Below are 18,840 nucleotides of genomic sequence, written 5' to 3'. Positions count from 1 at the left end.
AGATACAGACCCAGTCCCAGTGAGGAATAACAATCCCAGTCGCAGTGAGGAGAAACAGCCCCAGTCCCAGTGAGGAGATATAGCCCCAGTCCCAGTGAGGAGATACAGTCCCAGTCCCAGTGACGAGATACAGGTCCAATCCCAGTGAGGAGATACAGCCCAAGTCCCAGTGAGGAGATACAGCCCCAGTCCCAGTGAGGAGATACAGCCCCAATCCCAGTGAGGAGAATCAGCCCAGTCCCAGTGAGGAGACACAGCTCTTGGCCCAGTGAGGAGATACAGTCCCAGTCCCAGTGAGGAGATACAGTCCCAGTCCCAGTGAGGAGATACAGTCCCAGTCCCAGTGAGGAGATACAGCCCAGTCCCAGTGAGGAGATACAGCCCCAGTCCCAGTAGGAGATACAGCCCCAGTCCCAGTGAGGACACTCAGCCCAGTCCCAGTGAGGAGATACAGCCCCAGTCCCAGGAGGAGATACAACCCCAATCCCAGTGAGGAGATAAAGCACCGGTCCCAGTGAGGAGATACTGTCCCAGTCCCAGTGAGGAGATATAGTCCCAGTCCCAGTGAGGAGATACAGTCCCAATCCCAGTGAGGAGAAACAGCCCAGTCCCAGTGAGGAGATACAGCCCAGTCCCAGCGAGGAGGTACAGCCCCAGTCCCAGTGAGGAGATACAGCCCAATCCCAGTGAGGAGATACAGCCCCAGTCCCAGTGAGGACACTCAGCCCAGTCCCAGTGAGGAGATACAGCCCCAGTCCCAGTGAGGAGATACAGCCCCAGTCCCAGCGAGGAGGTACAGCCCAAGTCCCAGTGAGGAGATACAGCCCCAATCCCAGTGAGGAGATACAGCCCAGTCCCAGTGTGGAGACACAGCCCCAGTCCCAGTGAGGAGGTACAGCCCCAGTTCCAGTGAGGAGCCACAGTCCCAGTCCCAGTGAGGAGATAAAGCCCCAGTCTCAGTGAGGACATACAACCCAGCCCAGTACCAGTGACGAGATACAGCCCCAATCCCAAAGAGGAGATACAGCCCAGAACTAGTGAGGAGATACAGTCCCAGTCCCAGTGACGAGATACAGCCCCAATCCCAGTGAGGAGACACATCCCAGCCCCAGTCCCGGTGAGGAGATACAGCCCCAGTCCCAGTGAGGAGATACAGCCCCAATCCCAGTGAGGAGATACAGACCCAGTCCCAGTGAGGAGATACAATCCCAGTCGCAGTGAGGAGAAACAGCCCCAGTCCCAGTGAGGAGATATAGCCCCAGTCCCAGTGAGGAGATACAGTCCCAGTCCCAGTGACGAGATACAGGTCCAATCCCAGTGAGGAGATACAGCCCAAGTCCCAGTGAGGAGATACAGCCCCAGACCCAGTGAGGAGATACAGCCCCAATCCCAGTGAGGAGAATCAGCCCAGTCCCAGTGAGGAGACACAGCTCCTGTCCCAGTGAGGAGATACAGTCCCAGTCCCAGTGAGGAGATACAGTCCCAGTCCCAGTGAGGAGATACAGTCCCAGTCCCAGTGAGGAGATACAGCCCAGTCCCAGTGAGGAGATACAGCCCCAGTCCCAGTAGGAGATACAGCCCCAGTCCCAGTGAGGACACTCAGCCCAGTCCCAGTGAGGAGATACAGCCCCAGTCCCAGGAGGAGATACAGCCCCAGTCCCAGTGAGGAGATTCAGACCCAGTCCCAGTGAGGAGATACAATCCCAGTCGCAGTGAGGAGATACAGCCCCAGTCCCAGTGAGGAGATATAGCCCCAGTCCCAGTGAGGAGATACAGTCCCAGTCCCAGTGACGAGATACAGCCCCAATCCCAATGAGGAGATACAGCCCAGAAGCAGTGAGGAGATACAGTCCCAGTCCCAGTGACGAGATACAGCCCCAATCCCAGTGAGGAGACACATCCCAGCCTGAGTCCCAGTGAGGAGATACAGCCCAGTCCCAGTGAGGAGATATAGCCCCAGTCCAAGTGAGGAGATACAGTCCCAGTCCCAGTGAGGAGATACAACCCCAGTCCCAGTGAGGAGATACAGCCCCATTCTCAGTCAGGAGATGCAACCCCAGTCCAAGTGAGGAGATACAGCCCCAGTCCCAGTGAGGAGATATAGCCCCAGTCCCAGTGAGGAGATACAGTCCCAATCCCAGTGAGGAGATACAGGTCCAATCCCAGTGAGGAGATACAGCCCAAGTCCCAGTGAGGAGATACAGCCCCAGACCCAGTGAGGAGATACAGCCCCAATCCCAGTGAGGAGAATCAGCCCAGTCCCAGTGAGGAGACACAGCTCCTGTCCCAGTGAGGAGATACAGTCCCAGTCCCAGTGAGGAGATACAGTCCCAGTCCCAGTGAGGAGATACAGTCCCAGTCCCAGTGAGGAGATACAGCCCAGTCCCAGTGAGGAGATACAGCCCCAGTCCCAGTAGGAGATACAGCCCCAGTCCCAGTGAGGAGACACAGCCCAGTCCCAGTGAGGAGATACAGCCCCAGTCCCAGTAGGAGATACAGCCCCAGTCCCAGTGAGGAGATTCAACCCCAGTCCCAGTGAGGAGATACAGTCCCAGTCCCAGTGAGGAGATACAACCCCAATCCCAGTGAGGAGATACAACCCCAGTCGCAGTGAGGAGATACAGTCCCAGTCCTAGTGAGGAGATACAGCCCCAGTCCAAGTGGCAAGATACAGCCCAGTCCCAATGAGGAGATACAGCCGATGTGCCAGTGAGGAGATACAATCCCAGTCCCAGTGAGGAGATACAGCCCCAGTCCCAGTGAGGAGATACAACCCCAGTCGCAGTGACGAGAATCAGCCCCAGTCCCAGTGAGGAGACACAGCTCCTGTCCCAGTGAGGAGATACAGTCCCAGTCCCAGTGAGGAGATACAGTCCCAGTCCCAGTGAGGAGATACAGCCCAGTCCCAGTGAGGAGATACAGCCCCAGTCCCAGTAGGAGATACAGCCCGAGTCCCAGTGAGGAGACACAGCCCAGTCCCAGTGAGGAGATACAGCCCCAGTCCCAGTAGGAGATACAGCCCCAGTCCCAGTGAGGAGATTCAGCCCCAGTCCCAGTGAGGAGATACAGTCCCAGTCCCAGTGAGGAGATACAACCCCAATCCCAGTGAGGAGATACAGCCCCAATCCCAATGAGGAGATACAGCCCAGAACCAGTGAGGAGATACAGTCCCAGTCCCAGTGACGAGATACAGCCCCAATCCCAATGAGGAGATACAGCCCAGAACCAGTGAGGAGATACAGTCCCAGTCCCAGTGACGAGATACAGCCCCAATCCCAGTGAGGAGACACATCCCAGCCCCAGTCCCAGTGAGGAGATACAGCCCCAGTCCCAGTGAGGAGATACAGCCCCAATCCCAGTGAGGAGATACAGACCCAGTCCCAGTGAGGAATAACAATCCCAGTCGCAGTGAGGAGAAACAGCCCCAGTCCCAGTGAGGAGATATAGCCCCAGTCCCAGTGAGGAGATACAGTCCCAGTCCCAGTGACGAGATACAGGCCCAATCCCAGTGAGGAGATACAGCCCAAGTCCCAGTGAGGAGATACAGCCCCAGTCCCAGTGAGGAGATACAGCCCCAATCCCAGTGAGGAGAATCAGCCCAGTCCCAGTGAGGAGACACAGCTCTTGGCCCAGTGAGGAGATACAGTCCCAGTCCCAGTGAGGAGATACAGTCCCAGTCCCAGTGAGGAGATACAGTCCCAGTCCCAGTGAGGAGATGCAGCCCAGTCCCAGTGAGGAGATACAGCCCCAGTCCCAGTAGGAGATACAGCCCCAGTCCCAGTGAGGACACTCAGCCCAGTCCCAGTGAGGAGATACAGCCCCAGTCCCAGGAGGAGATACAACCCCAATCCCAGTGAGGAGATAAAGCACCGGTCCCAGTGAGGAGATACTGTCCCAGTCCCAGTGAGGAGATATAGTCCCAGTCCCAGTGAGGAGATACAGTCCCAATCCCAGTGAGGAGAAACAGCCCAGTCCCAGTGAGGAGATACAGCCCAGTCCCAGCGAGGAGGTACAGCCCCAGTCCCAGTGAGGAGATACAGCCCAATCCCAGTGAGGAGATACAGCCCCAGTCCCAGTGAGGACACTCAGCCCAGTCCCAGTGAGGAGATACAGCCCCAGTCCCAGTGAGGAGATACAGCCCCAGTCCCAGCGAGGAGGTACAGCCCAAGTCCCAGTGAGGAGATACAGCCCCAATCCCAGTGAGGAGATACAGCCCAGTCCCAGTGTGGAGACACAGCCCCAGTCCCAGTGAGGAGGTACAGCCCCAGTTCCAGTGAGGAGCCACAGTCCCAGTCCCAGTGAGGAGATAAAGCCACAGTCTCAGTGAGGACATACAACCCAGCCCAGTACCAGTGACGAGATACAGCCCCAATCCCAAAGAGGAGATACAGCCCAGAACTAGTGAGGAGATACAGTCCCAGTCCCAGTGACGAGATACAGCCCCAATCCCAGTGAGGAGACACATCCCAGCCACAGTCCCGGTGAGGAGATACAGCCCCAATCCCAGTGAGGAGATACAGACCCAGTCCCAGTGAGGAGATACAATCCCAGTCGCAGTGAGGAGAAACAGCCCCAGTCCCAGTGAGGAGATATAGCCCCAGTCCCAGTGAGGAGATACAGTCCCAGTCCCATTGACGAGATACAGGTCCAATCCCAGTGAGGAGATACAGCCCAAGTCCCAGTGAGGAGATACAGCCCCAGACCCAGTGAGGAGATACAGCCCCAATCCCAGTGAGGAGAATCAGCCCAGTCCCAGTGAGGAGACACAGCTCCTGTCCCAGTGAGGAGATACAGTCCCAGTCCCAGTGAGGAGATACAGTCCCAGTCCCAGTGAGGAGATACAGTCCCAGTCCCAGTGAGGAGATACAGCCCAGTCCCAGTGAGGAGATACAGCCCCAGTCCCAGTAGGAGATACAGCCCCAGTCCCAGTGAGGACACTCAGCCCAGTCCCAGTGAGGAGATACAGCCCCAGTCCCAGGAGGAGATACAGCCCCAGTCCCAGTGAGGAGATTCAGACCCAGTCGCAGTGAGGAGATACAGCCCCAGTCCCAGTGAGGAGATATAGCCCCAGTCCCAGTGAGGAGATACAGTCCCAGTCCCAGTGACGAGATACAGCCCCAATCCCAATGAGGAGATACAGCCCAGAAGCAGTGAGGAGATACAGTCCCAGTCCCAGTGACGAGATACAGCCCCAATCCCAGTGAGGAGACACATCCCAGCCTGAGTCCCAGTGAGGAGATACAGCCCAGTCACAGTGAGGAGATATAGCCCCAGTCCCAATGAGGAGATACAGCCCCAGTCCCAGTGAGGAGATACAGCCCCAGTCCCAGTGAGGAGATATAGCCCCAGTCCATTGAGGAGATACAGCCCCAGTCCCAGTAAGGAGATACAACCCCAGTCCCAATGAGGAGATACAGCCCCATTCTCAGTCAGGAGATGCAACCCCAGTCCTAGTGAGGAGATACAGCCCCAGTCCCAGTGAGGAGATATAGCCCCAGTCCCAGTGTGGAGATACAGTCCCAATCCCAGTGACGAGATACAGGTCCAATCCCAGTGAGGAGATACAGCCCAAGTCCCAGTGAGGAGATACAGCCCCAGACCCAGTGAGGAGATACAACCCCAGTCCCAGTGAGGAGATACAACCCCAGTCGCAGTGAGGAGATACAGCCCAGTCCCAGTGAGGAGATATAGCCCCAGTCCAAGTGAGGAGATACAGTCCCAGTCCCAGTGAGGAGATACAACCCCAGTCCCAGTGAGGAGATACAGCCCCATTCTCAGTCAGGAGATGCAACCCCAGTCCTAGTGTGGAGATACAGCCCAGTACCAGTGATGAGATACAGCCGCAGATCCAGTGAGAAGATACAGCCCCAGATGCAATGAGGAGATACAGGCCCATTCACGGTGAGGAGATACAGCCTCAGACCCAGTGATGAGATACAGCCCAATCCCAGTGAGGAGATACAGCCCCAGTCCCAATGAGGAGATACAGCCCCAGTCCCAGTGAGGAGACACAGCCCCAGTTCCAGTGAGGAGATACAGACCCAGTCCCAGCGAGGAGATACAACCCCAGTCGCAGTGAGGAGATATAGCCCCAGTCCCAGGGAGGAGATACAGTCCCAGTCCCAGTGAGAGGATACAGGTCCAATCCCAATGAGGAGGTACAGCCCAAGTCCCAGTGAGGAGATACAGCCCCAGTCCCAGTGAGGAGATACAGCCCCAGTCCCAGTGAGGAGATACAGTCCCAGTCCCAGTGAGGAGATACAGTCCCAGTCCCAGTGAGGATATACAGCCCCAGTCCCAGTGAGGAGATACAGCCCCAGTCACAGTGAGGAGATACAGCCGAAGTGCCAGTGAGGAGATACAATCCCAGTCCCAGTGAGGAGACACAGCCCAGTCCCAGTGAGGAGATACAGCCCCAGTCCCAGTAGGAGATACAGCCCCAGTCCCAGTGAGGAGATTCAGCCCCAGTCCCAGTGAGGAGATATAACCCCAATCCCAGTGAGGAGATACAGCCCTAGTTCCAGTGAGGAGATACAGCCCAGTCCCAGTGAGAAGATACGGTCCCGGTCCCAGTGAGGAGATATAGTCCCAGTCCTAGTGGCGAGATACAGCCCCAGTCCCAATGAGGAGACACAGCCCAAGTCCCAGTGAGGAGATACAACCCCAATCCCAGTGAGGAGATACAGCTAGGGCCCAGTGAGGAGACAAAGCCCCAGTTCCAGTGAGGAGATACAGCCCCAGTTCCAGTGAGGAGCCACAGTCCCAGTCCCAGTGAGGAGATAAAGCCCCAATCTCAGTGAGGACATACAACCCAGTCCCAGTGAGGACATACAGCCCAGTCCCAGTTAGGACATACAGCCCCAGTCCCAGTGAGGACATACAGCCCAGTACCAGTGACGAGATACAGCCCCAATCCCAATGAGGAGATACAGCCCAGTACCAGTGAGGAGATACAGTCCCAGTCCCAGAGACGAGATACAGCCCCAATCCCAGGGAGGAGACACATCCCAGCCTGAGTCCCAGTGAGGAGATACTGCCCAGTCCCAGTGAGGAGATACAGCCCCAGTCCCAATGAGAAGATACAGCCCCAGTCCCAGTGAGGAGATACAGCCCCAGTTCCAGTGAGGAGCCACAGTCCCAGTCCCAGTGAGGAGATAAAGCCCCAATCTCAGTGAGGACATACAACCCAGTCCCAGTGAGGACATACAGCCCAGTCCCAGTTAGGACATACAGCCCCAGTCCCAGTGAGGACATACAGCCCAGTACCAGTGACGAGATACAGCCCCAATCCCAATGAGGAGATACAGCCCAGTACCAGTGAGGAGATACAGTCCCAGTCCCAGAGACGAGATACAGCCCCAATCCCAGGGAGGAGACACATCCCAGCCTGAGTCCCAGTGAGGAGATACTGCCCAGTCCCAGTGAGGAGATACAGCCCCAGTCCCAATGAGAAGATACAGCCCCAGTCCCAGTGAGGAGATACAGCCCCAGTTCCAGTGAGGAGCCACAGTCCCAGTGAGGAGATACAGCCCAATCCCAGTGTGGAGATACAGCCCCAGTCCCGGTGAGGAGATACAGCCCCAGTTCCAGTGAGGAGATACAGCCCCAGTCCATTGAGGAGATACAGCCCCAGTCCCAGTGAGGAGATACAACCCCAGTCCCAGTGAGGAGATACAGCCCCATTCTCAGTCAGGAGATGCAACCCCAGTCCTAGTGTGGAGATACAGCCCAGTCCCAGTGATGAGATACAGCCCCAGATCCAGTGAGAAGATACAGCCCCAGACCCAGTGAGGAGATACAGCCCCAGTCCCAATGAGGAGATACAGCCCCAGTCACAGTGAGGAGATACAGCCGAAGTGCCAGTGAGGAGATACAATCCCAGTCCCAGTGAGGAGACACAGCCCAGTCCCAGTGAGGAGATACAGCCCCAGTCCCAGTAGGAGATACAGCCCCAGTCCCAGTGAGGAGATTCAGCCCCAGTCCCAGTGAGGAGATATAACCCCAATCCCAGTGAGGAGATACAGCCCTAGTTCCAGTGAGGAGATACAGCCCAGTCCCAGTGAGAAGATACGGTCCCGGTCCCAGTGAGGAGATACAGTCCCAGTCCTAGTGGCGAGATACAGCCCCAGTCCCAATGAGGAGACACAGCCCAAGTCCCAGTGAGGAGATACAACCCCAATCCCAGTGAGGAGATACAGCTAGGGCCCAGTGAGGAGACAAAGCCCCAGTTCCAGTGAGGAGATACAGCCCCAGTTCCAGTGAGGAGCCACAGTCCCAGTCCCAGTGAGGAGATAAAGCCCCAATCTCAGTGAGGACATACAACCCAGTCCCAGTGAGGACATACAGCCCAGTCCCAGTGAGGACATACAGCCCCAGTCCCAGTGAGGACATACAGCCCAGTACCAGTGACGAGATACAGCCCCAATCCCAATGAGGAGATACAGCCCAGTACCAGTGAGGAGATACAGTCCCAGTCCCAGAGACGAGATACAGCCCCAATCCCAGGGAGGAGACACATCCCAGCCTGAGTCCCAGTGAGGAGATACTGCCCAGTCCCACTGAGGAGATACAGCCCCAGTCCCAGTGAGGAGATACAACCCCAGTCGCAGTGAGGAGATACAGTCCCAGTCCAAGTGGCAAGATACAGCCCAGTCCCAATGAGGAGATACAGCCCCAGTCCCAGTGAGGAGATACAGCCCCAGTCCCAGTGAGGAGATACAGCCCCAGTCCCAGTGAGGAGATACAACCCCAGTCCCAGTGAGGAGATACAGCCCCAGTCCATTGAGGAGATACAGCCCCAGTCCCAGTGAGGAGATACAACCCCAGTCCCAGTGAGGAGATACAGCCCCATTCTCAGTGAGGAGATGCAACCCCAGTCCTAGTGTGGAGATACAGCCCAGTCCCAGTGATGAGATACAGCCCCAGATCCAGTGAGAAGATACAGCCCCAGACCCAATGAGGAGATACAGCCCCAGTCCCGGTGAGGAGATACAGCCCCAGACCCAGTGAGGAGATTCAGCCCAATCCCAGTGAGGAGATACAGCCCCAGTCCCAATGAGGAGATACAGCCCCAGTCCCAGTGAGGAGATACAGCCCCAGTCCCAGTGAGGAGATATAGCCCCAGTCCATTGAGGAGATACAGCCCCAGTCCCAGTAAGGAGATACAACCCCAGTCCCAATGAGGAGATACAGCCCCATTCTCAGTCAGGAGATGCAACCCCAGTCCTAGTGTGGAGATACAGCGCAGTCCCAGTGATGAGATACAGCCCCAGTCCCAATGAGGAGATACAGCCCCAGTCACAGTGAGGAGATACAGCCGAAGTGCCAGTGAGGAGATACAATCCCAGTCCCAGTGAGGAGACACAGCCCAGTCCCAGTGAGGAGATACAGCCCCAGTCCCAGTAGGAGATACAGCCCCAGTCCCAGTGAGGAGATTCAGCCCCAGTCCCAGTGAGGAGATATAACCCCAATCCCAGTGAGGAGATACAGCCCTAGTTCCAGTGAGGAGATACAGCCCAGTCCCAGTGAGAAGATACGGTCCCGGTCCCAGTGAGGAGATACAGTCCCAGTCCTAGTGGCGAGATACAGCCCCAGTCCCAATGAGGAGACACAGCCCAAGTCCCAGTGAGGAGATACAACCCCAATCCCAGTGAGGAGATACAGCTAGGGCCCAGTGAGGAGACAAAGCCCCAGTTCCAGTGAGGAGATACAGCCCCAGTTCCAGTGAGGAGCCACAGTCCCAGTCCCAGTGAGGAGATAAAGCCCCAATCTCAGTGAGGACATACAACCCAGTCCCAGTGAGGACATACAGCCCAGTCCCAGTGAGGACATACAGCCCCAGTCCCAGTGAGGACATACAGCCCAGTGCCAGTGACGAGATACAGCCCCAATCCCAATGAGGAGATACAGCCCAGTACCAGTGAGGAGATACAGTCCCAGTCCCAGAGACGAGATACAGCCCCAATCCCAGGGAGGAGACACATCCCAGCCTGAGTCCCAGTGAGGAGATACTGCCCAGTCCCACTGAGGAGATACAGCCCCAGTCCCAGTGAGGAGATACAACCCCAGTCGCAGTGAGGAGATACAGTCCCAGACCAAGTGGCAAGATACAGCCCAGTCCCAATGAGGAGATACAGCCCCAGTCCCAGTGAGGAGATACAGCCCCAGTCCCAGTGAGGAGATACAGCCCCAGTCCCAGTGAGGAGATACAACCCCAGTCCCAGTGAGGAGATACAGCCCCAGTCCATTGAGGAGATACAGCCCCAGTCCCAGTGAGGAGATACAACCCCAGTCCCAGTGAGGAGATACAGCCCCATTCTCAGTGAGGAGATGCAACCCCAGTCCTAGTGTGGAGATACAGCCCAGTCCCAGTGATGAGATACAGCCCCAGATCCAGTGAGAAGATACAGCCCCAGACCCAATGAGGAGATACAGCCCCAGTCCCGGTGAGGAGATACAGCCCCAGACCCAGTGAGGAGATTCAGCCCAATCCCAGTGAGGAGATACAGCCCCAGTCCCAATGAGGAGATACAGCCCCAGTCCCAGTGAGGAGATACAGCCCCAGTCCCAGTGAGGAGATATAGCCCCAGTCCATTGAGGAGATACAGCCCCAGTCCCAGTAAGGAGATACAACCCCAGTCCCAATGAGGAGATACAGCCCCATTCTCAGTCAGGAGATGCAACCCCAGTCCTAGTGTGGAGATACAGCCCAGTCCCGGTGATGAGATACAGCCCCAGATCCAGTGAGAAGATACAGCCCCAGACCCAATGAGGAGATACAGCCCCAGTCCCGGTGAGGAGATACAGCCCCAGACCCAGTGAGGAGATACAGCCCAATCCCAGTGAGGAGATACAGCCCCAGTCCCAGTGAGGAGATACAGCCCCAGTCCCAGTGAGGAGATACAGCCCCAGTTCCAGTGAGGAGCCACAGTCCCAGTGAGGAGATACAGCCCAATCCCAGTGTGGAGATACAGCCCCAGTCCCGGTGAGGAGATACAGCCCCAGACCCAGTGAGGAGATACAGCCCCAGTTCCAGTGAGGAGCAACAGTCCCAGTCCCAGTGAGGAGATAAAGCCCCAGTCCCAGTGAGGACATACAGCCCCAGTCCCGGTTAGGAGATACAGCCCCAGACCCAGTGAGGAGATACAGCCCCAGTCCCAGTGAGGAGATACAGCCCCAGTCCCAGTGAGGAGGTAAAGTTCAACAGAGGTGCCTGCAAGTTTGAGAATGCCATTACCATTTTTTTGGACTGAGAACATCACCAACTAGGTCAGCATTTACTATCACCCCAATTTGCCCAGGGTACAGTTAAGAGTCAACCACATTGCCGTGTGGCCTGGAGTCCCATGTATGCCAGACCAAGTAAGGACGCCAGTTCCGTTCCCTATAGGGGATTAGAGAACCAGATATGTTTTATCTACAATTAGTAGTGGTCATGGGTCATTATTAGACTCATAATTCTGCATTTTCATAGATCCTGGATCTCTCAATCGTTACTTGTCTCTCTGGACCATCACCTCCCCCATAGGAACATTGATCACAGAAATATAATTTCTGAATCTCACAACGTTCTGTGTGTGCAGCCGGGTCCCTGCATGGTTCAAGATTATCTGTAGATATAGAAACAGAATTACAAGGAAGATTAACTCTTGCTCAGTTACTTGCTTGACTTGAGTGCAGCTGTTCAGTACGGGTTACAGACTCTGCAGCCTGAAAGGTGCCCACAGGGTAAAACCCATAGGCAAAAGTGATCCTGCCAGCTCCTGCCAGACCGTGTGTACAGTGGAGACATGGTTCACTGTCACATTGCTGTCTGATCACCCCTTTGTGAATGGAGTTTCAGTCACAGCCAGTGCTCCTAAATGTAGGAATCCTTCTGGGTGGCACGTGCCCCTGGTGTATCTGTGCAACTGTCCAGGGCTGTGCTCTTATTCCAAGTGACAAAGTAACTGTGCCCTCCCCAGAATGCCAGTGCACGGGCTTTTGAGAAAATCATGCACAAGCAGCTGGTATTTTAGACAAATAGAATAAAAAAGATTTGAACCCCTCCCTTTGAACTTATACCTGCCTCTGTAGTAACACCAAGACAACACTGGATACTATTTGGTATGGCTGGTGGAGAGTCAGCCTGGGTGAGGTTGAGGATCACTACATAGAACATAGAACATAGAACATAGAAAAATACAGCGCAGTACAGGCCCTTTGGCCCTCGATGTGGCACCGATCCAAGCCCACCTAACCTACACTAGCCCAATATCCTCCATATGCCTATCCAATGCCCGTTTAAATGCCCATAAATCGGGAGAGTCCACCACTGCTACTGGCAGGGCATTCCATGAACTCACGACTCGCTGAGTAAATGTGGGGGAAATGGCACCAGAACATCGGCTGATTGTGGAGGGGACTGGGGAATGGAGAGGAACCGTTGTCTGATCAGTTACTGACACATTATCAGGTCGGTCGATGGTGGGAAATGAAGATTGTTACTATCCACGAGCACAGAGAGAGGAAGGTAAGTCTGAGAGTCAGTGCGGAGACACACCTACCTTTGTTGTAATATTCAGTCATAACTGGGACTAGACCGCACTTTTCTGCAATAATCATTAATGAGCTGTGAAGAACAACAGCATCAGCTTCAGCCAGCTGCAAAACAAAAGACTCTGTGAGTGAACTGACTTCCTCAGAGTAGATGCCTGCTTCTCTCAGTGTGTTTGTTACACGTTGCTGAATTTGGTATTGCCCACCCCTTAGTCGGAAATATGGTCTCATCTCACTTCTCTGTCCCTCTGATGTTCTTCTTCCCCTCATTCCTACTGAGGGCATGTTCCCTTTAGTGCCTCCTTTCCTCTCAAATCTTTCCACTGTGATCCCCTATCTAACCCCTCAGTTCTATCTGTGCAGCTATATCTCAGATTCTTGTCTCAGTCCACTCATTCTCTTCCTCATTTGTCTGTGTGTGCATGTGAATCTGTGTGCGTCTTTCTTTTTTCTTTGAGTTTTATCCTTTCATATTCTTATACTCTTTGTGCCCAGCTATGGGTGCAAACCTCATTTCAGCCCAGTCAAAATAAATGACGCAGATATTTTTTCTGAATGGAAGGAAGGTACAAAGCTAACATTTGTGTCAACCAAAGTAGTTTGTATACCTGAGAAGCTTAGTGTATTTTTTAATTTCAAAATAGCTTTATATACATACATAGTCACTTAAGCAGTACAGTTCTGTACAGTGGCATATGAAGAAACAAGACAAAGATTGGAGTTTGATTCTATCCAACAAACAAACCAAAGGCATTTCTTACTTGTACAAGATGATATTTAAATACATTTGAGGTACCGGGAAGGTTTGATAACTGAACGGACTCTCATTTAACTTCAGCAGAATGACCACAATCAGTGATCTTTTCCCACTGCGCCTTGGCGGCAGCTGCCCCAAGCTTTTGCGCATACTTCAGCACGTCATCCTGAACCCTGGAATGTGCCAGTCTGCAACACTCAGTTGGGGTCAACTCCTTGCTCTGGAAGACCAACAAGTTTCAGGCAGACCAATGAATGTCTTTCACCAAGTTGCTGGTCCTTCAGACACAGTCAATGTTTTTCTCAGTGTGCATCCTGTGTCACAGAGCTGCTCGGGATGAACCTTGACAAAAACTTCTCTTAGCATAGAGAGAGTATGGATTAGAATCTGCGGGCAAGGATAGGGTGCATCCGTTCTCTTGACTGTAGTCAAGGTTATAGAGTGGGCCAGTAAGGTAGAGGATTGATGAAATTCTTCAAGAGATTTTAAGTTTGTCAATATTTTCTGATGTCAATTTGTACATCCAAACTTTAGTTAGAAATAGACACTTAATAAAACTTTCCATAAAAACTAGTGGTGTTCAAGGTATTAATGACAGAAAATACAGAATTCACGGGGAGGTGGCAGGGTATTAGTAACATTGCTGGGCGAATAATTCAAATCTCTGAGTTAATGTTCTGAGGGCTTCAAATCCCATCATGGTAAATTTGAATTAAATAAAATTCCGAAGCAAAATCAAGCTGAAAACTGACTGCTATCAATTGTTATAAAAACCTACCTGGTTCGCAAATGTCATTTAGGAAGGAAATCTGCCATCCTTAGCTGGTCCAGTGTACATGTGACTCTGGACCCATATCAATGTGATTACCTCTGGGCAATTGAGGTTGACTTGGCCAGCAACAACCACTTCCTATGAATGATTTTTTTTTAGAAAGCTTACAACCTCAGTTTGGTTAGTGGACAAGTGATATTTTTGGGTACTATGCAGAGCTATTGTTTTTAAATTTATGAAGCATTGTTTTGGGATTAATGGAATTCTGCTTTTTACTGTGCATTTAAAAATCTTTGAATTTTTGTCATGAGTAGACAGCCCAGTTTAATCTATTTACTTTCATTTCTTTTGTCAATATATCCTGTTTTATTATCAAGCTGTATTTGCTGCATTGTGTGCAGTTGTTTTGGGGAAAGACCATTTTTAAAAACCAAACCAAATCAAAATATGATCTATAAAGCCAGGTTTCAGTCAGGGATCTGACTTGCCCTATAATAACATCAGTGAAGTTCATAACACTTCAGAAATGATCTGTAATGTTGCAATGAAGAGAACACAGATTCACTGGGGTTGAAGCCTAGTATGAAGGAATCAGAATGCAAAGGAAAACTTAATTATTTTCCATCAGAATAAATAATACAGTGGGATTATTATTCACAAGATGCAGGAAGGGACAGGATAGCTGGACACCAGATATTCCCAGTATTTGATGGCCAGTAGCCCCAGAACAAAAGGCCATAGCTACAAGGTATCAGAGATTTAGGACAGAGAGGGAAATATCAGAGATTCAGGAGACAGAGGAGGAACAAAATCCTCACATAGGGAGTTGGGAGGCTGTAGAATATTGTTCCAATGTTTGTGGAGGCAGCAACCACATGAACTGGGAAAGATCAAGGCAGTTGATTGGAAAGTAACCACCGGTAAAGCAATTGAGGAACAGAAGAGATAAACAGGATTTAGACCATTTCTGAATGAAAGGCAAACTCCGGTAACCATTGATTGTAGCAAGTGGCCTGGATCGCTGCTACAACTTTAACATAGCTTAATGGCGGCTTCAACATACTCCCACTATTGGTGTAAGAGTGTAATTACAGCAATGCCAGTTTGAGGATGTCGGAACAGAACTTTCCAAATGAGAACAGGATATTTGATTTTTAAAAAGAATTAAACTTTATCCATAAACTCTGACATCTTACTCCCATCTCTCCCTCAGACCCACCTAAAGACTACACTTGGCCTTGTTCTTCAAATGAAAATCAGGCAGTACTTTTCAAAATGGGAACAGGTCCTAGAAAAAGTTGATTTGTTTTGTGAACTAAAGTATGGAAGGAATATCCAATCCAAGGTGAAATTCTACTATCTTTGCATGACTGTTTATTTGTTGGGCTGTCTTGAAGGGAGATTTCCTTTACTTTTAGTACAGAAACCACCAAACTGAGAGTTCACGTCAGGATCAAATAAAGCTTGCTACCAGTTCTCCCTATAGTTACATTTGCCCAATTAACCCCGGCTCTTGCATTTCAAATATAATCCAGCACTTTCCACAAACACATCCAACATTCCAAATATACACCCAAATTCTCAAATCCAAAAATACCACTCACGTCAAAATACACATTCCAATAGAATTCCCACACTCCTTTCTACCTAGCTTACTTAATTAATGTTGACAAAGCAACCAAGTTTTTCAAGTATTGATCCCCTGTTGAAACAACAGGGATAGGCTGGACAATCCAATACGCTTCACACTATATAAAATGAGCTTGTTAAATATGCTGTTGACATTTACCCCAACTTTCTGAATGCAGTCTTCATGGAGTCAGCCTGGACACAGCTGACTGATGTCCAGTTGCTGCCCTTCTTGCTCACTGGTGGTGCACCAACGTAATTTATCATCGACAGATGAGATGACCCCAGCTGTGGGAGAGGAGAACAATGATTCAGATTTTCAATTCTCCTAATGCATCGGAGTTGGCTATGAAAAAAGGTGCCACAGCGCTGATGCTAGATCCAAGGCTTTAGCCACCTACCTCTGTTGATATTTTATCTGCATAGGGAAATGTAAATATAGGTAACGTCATGACGGACAAGTAACATCAAAAAGGATGGTAAGAGCTTCTTTCAGTTGATAAAAATAAGGAGAGAAGGTAAAGTGAATACAGGTAGAGGGAAATAATAATGGTCAACCAGGAAATAGCAGATGATTTGGATCAATATGATCTATAAAACCAGGTTTCAATGCATCCTGGGTATTAAAGAAAGTAGCTACAGAGTAAGTAGACACATTGGTAGAAATCTTCCAGGAATCCTTGGATTCTGGAAAGTTCCAGCACATTGGAAAACTGCCAATGTAGTACCATTAATTAAAAAGTGAAGGAAACAAGAAGCAGGCAAGTTAGCTTAACATCTGTTATGGAAAAAGTACTGGTTTGTATTTTAAAAAATGGACGAGCAGAGCATTTAAAACTATATAATATGATCAAGCTGAGTCAGCATGGATTAATGAAGGGGAAATATTCTTGAGAAATTACCAGAATTCTTTGAGGAACTAACAAGCAGGATAAATAAGGGCAAAGCAGTCGATACAACATATTTGAATTGTCAGAAGGCATTTGATAAGATACCATACATTAGGTTACTTTGTTTCATTTACTCATTGGCTTTGGGAATCATTGGCAGGGCCAGCATTTATTGTCCATCACTAGTTGCCCTTGAGAAGGTGGTGGTGAGCTGCCTTCTTGAATCGCTGCAGTCCATCTGCTATCTATAATGTCCTTTGGGAGGGAATTCCTGTATTGAGATGTTAACTCTGCAACACTGAAGAAACAGCAATATATTTCCAAGTCAGGGTGGTGAGTGGCTTGAAGCTGAACTGGCATGTTATTCTCATGTATCGACTGCCCTTGTCCTTCCATATGGAATTGGTCATGGATTTGGAAGGCGCTGTCTAAAGATCTTTGGTAAAATTCTGCAGTGCAACCTGTAGATAGTACATATTGCTGCTACTGAGAGGCAGTGGTGGAAGGATTTGGTGTCAATCAAGCAGGCTGCTTTGTCCTGGATGGTGTCAAGCTTCTGAAATTTTATTGGAGCTGCACCCATCCAAGCAAGTGCAGAATATTCCATCACCCTCTTGACTTGTGCCTTGTAGATCTTATGTTGGAGAGAAGGTCATTGTTGAAGCAGCTAAAGATGCATGGTCCCAGGACACTACCCTGAGGAACTCCTACAGAGATGGCCTGGAACTGAGATGAATGATTTCCAACAATAACCATTCTGTGATGTGCCATGTAAGACTTCCACCAGCAGAGAGTTTACTCTTGATTCCTGTTGACTCCAGTTTTGATGGGTTCCTTGATGCCACATTTGATCACACTTGGCTTTGATGTCAAGGACAGTCATGCTCGTCTCACTTCTAGTTTTCATACATTGCATCAATGCTTGAACGCAGGTTGCAATGGGATCAGGAGCTGAGTGGCCCTAGTGGAACCCAAACTGGGTTAATAAGATAACAGCCTATGGTGTTGGAGGTAGTATGGAAACATGGATAGAAGATGCACTAACTGGTAGTAGACAGGGAGTCAGGATAAGGGGGAGTTTTTCAGGATGGAAACCTATAACTAATGGTGTGCAAAAGGGATCAATGCTGGGACGGCAGTTATTAACAATATATATTGATGACTTGGATGAGGAAAGTGAATGTACAATAGACAGGTTTGCAGATGAAACAAAAATAGCAAGGGGGGTGGGAGAGAAGGCAAGTGGTAACAATGACCCAAAGAGTCTGCAGAGAGATATGAATAGGTTAAGTGAGTGGGAATAATTTGGCAGGTTGAATATAATGTGCGGAAATGTGAGGTTATGCACTTTGGAAGGAAGAGTAGAGCAGCTGAACATTATTTAAATGGAGAAAGACAGCAGAAAGCTACGGATCAGAGGGATTCGTGAATCTTGCCCATGAATCACAAAATGCTAACATCCAAATTCATTGGGTAATAGGAAAGGTAAATGGAATGTTGGCTTTTATTTCAAAGGGAACGAAACATAAAAGCAGGGAGGTTTTGCTAAAACTATACAAGGCACTAGTTAGACCACAGCTGTAAAGAGTTTGTTGCCCCTTATGTAAGGAGTGACGTACTGGTGATAGAGGCAGTTCGGAGGAGGTTCACTCGGCTGAAACCAGGTATGCTTTCTGTGGAGTGGTTGAGTAGTTTGTGTCTATGCTCACAGGAGTTTGGAAGAACAAGAAGTGATCTTATTGAAACACTAGATTCCTGGGGGATTTGACAGGGTAGATGCGGAAATGCTGTTTCTCCTGTGGGAAACTTTGGGGCCAGATGGCATAATCTCAGAGTAATGGCTTGCACATTTGAGACTGAGTTGAAGAGGAATTTATTCAACCACAGGGTAGTGAATTTGATGAATTCAGGGGCAGGGCGTCTAAATATATTCAAGGCTGAGGTGGTAGAGGAAGCGCATCAGGGATACCCTTGAGGCTTCACTGGTGAAGTGCAGCATTCCCACAGACACCTGGGAATCACTGGCCCAAGATCGTCAAAAGTGGAGGAGGAGCATCTGGGAAGGGGTCAAGGATCTCGACATGTGCCGTCAGGAAGAAGCAGAAGCCAGGCGAAAGAACAGCAAAGTGAACATGCCGTCACAGCAACCCCTTCCCATGATCACCTTCTGCCCCAATTTTTTTAATCATCATGGGAATCAAGAATTTTGGGAAGAGACAAGAAAGTGGAGTGAAGGATTATCAAATCAGTGACAA

The 18,840-nt window shown here is 50.7% G+C and overlaps 1 pseudogene; it reads right to left on the bottom strand.

Moving 5' to 3' along the window:
- Positions 1-17,468, bottom strand: part of LOC122556283 (serotransferrin-B-like) — an 80,339-nt pseudogene extending 62,871 nt beyond the window's left edge.
- Between the last annotated feature and the right edge of the window lie 1,372 nt (positions 17,469-18,840).

The sequence above is a fragment of the Chiloscyllium plagiosum genome, unplaced genomic scaffold (assembly GCF_037043375.1).
Source record: "Chiloscyllium plagiosum isolate Xiang-an unplaced genomic scaffold, Cpla_swu_hap1 HiC_scaffold_13, whole genome shotgun sequence".
NCBI classification, from domain to species: Eukaryota; Metazoa; Chordata; class Chondrichthyes; order Orectolobiformes; family Hemiscylliidae; genus Chiloscyllium; species Chiloscyllium plagiosum.
Note: the sequence above shows the minus strand (reverse complement) of the source record. Positions and strands in the feature narration are given on the sequence as shown.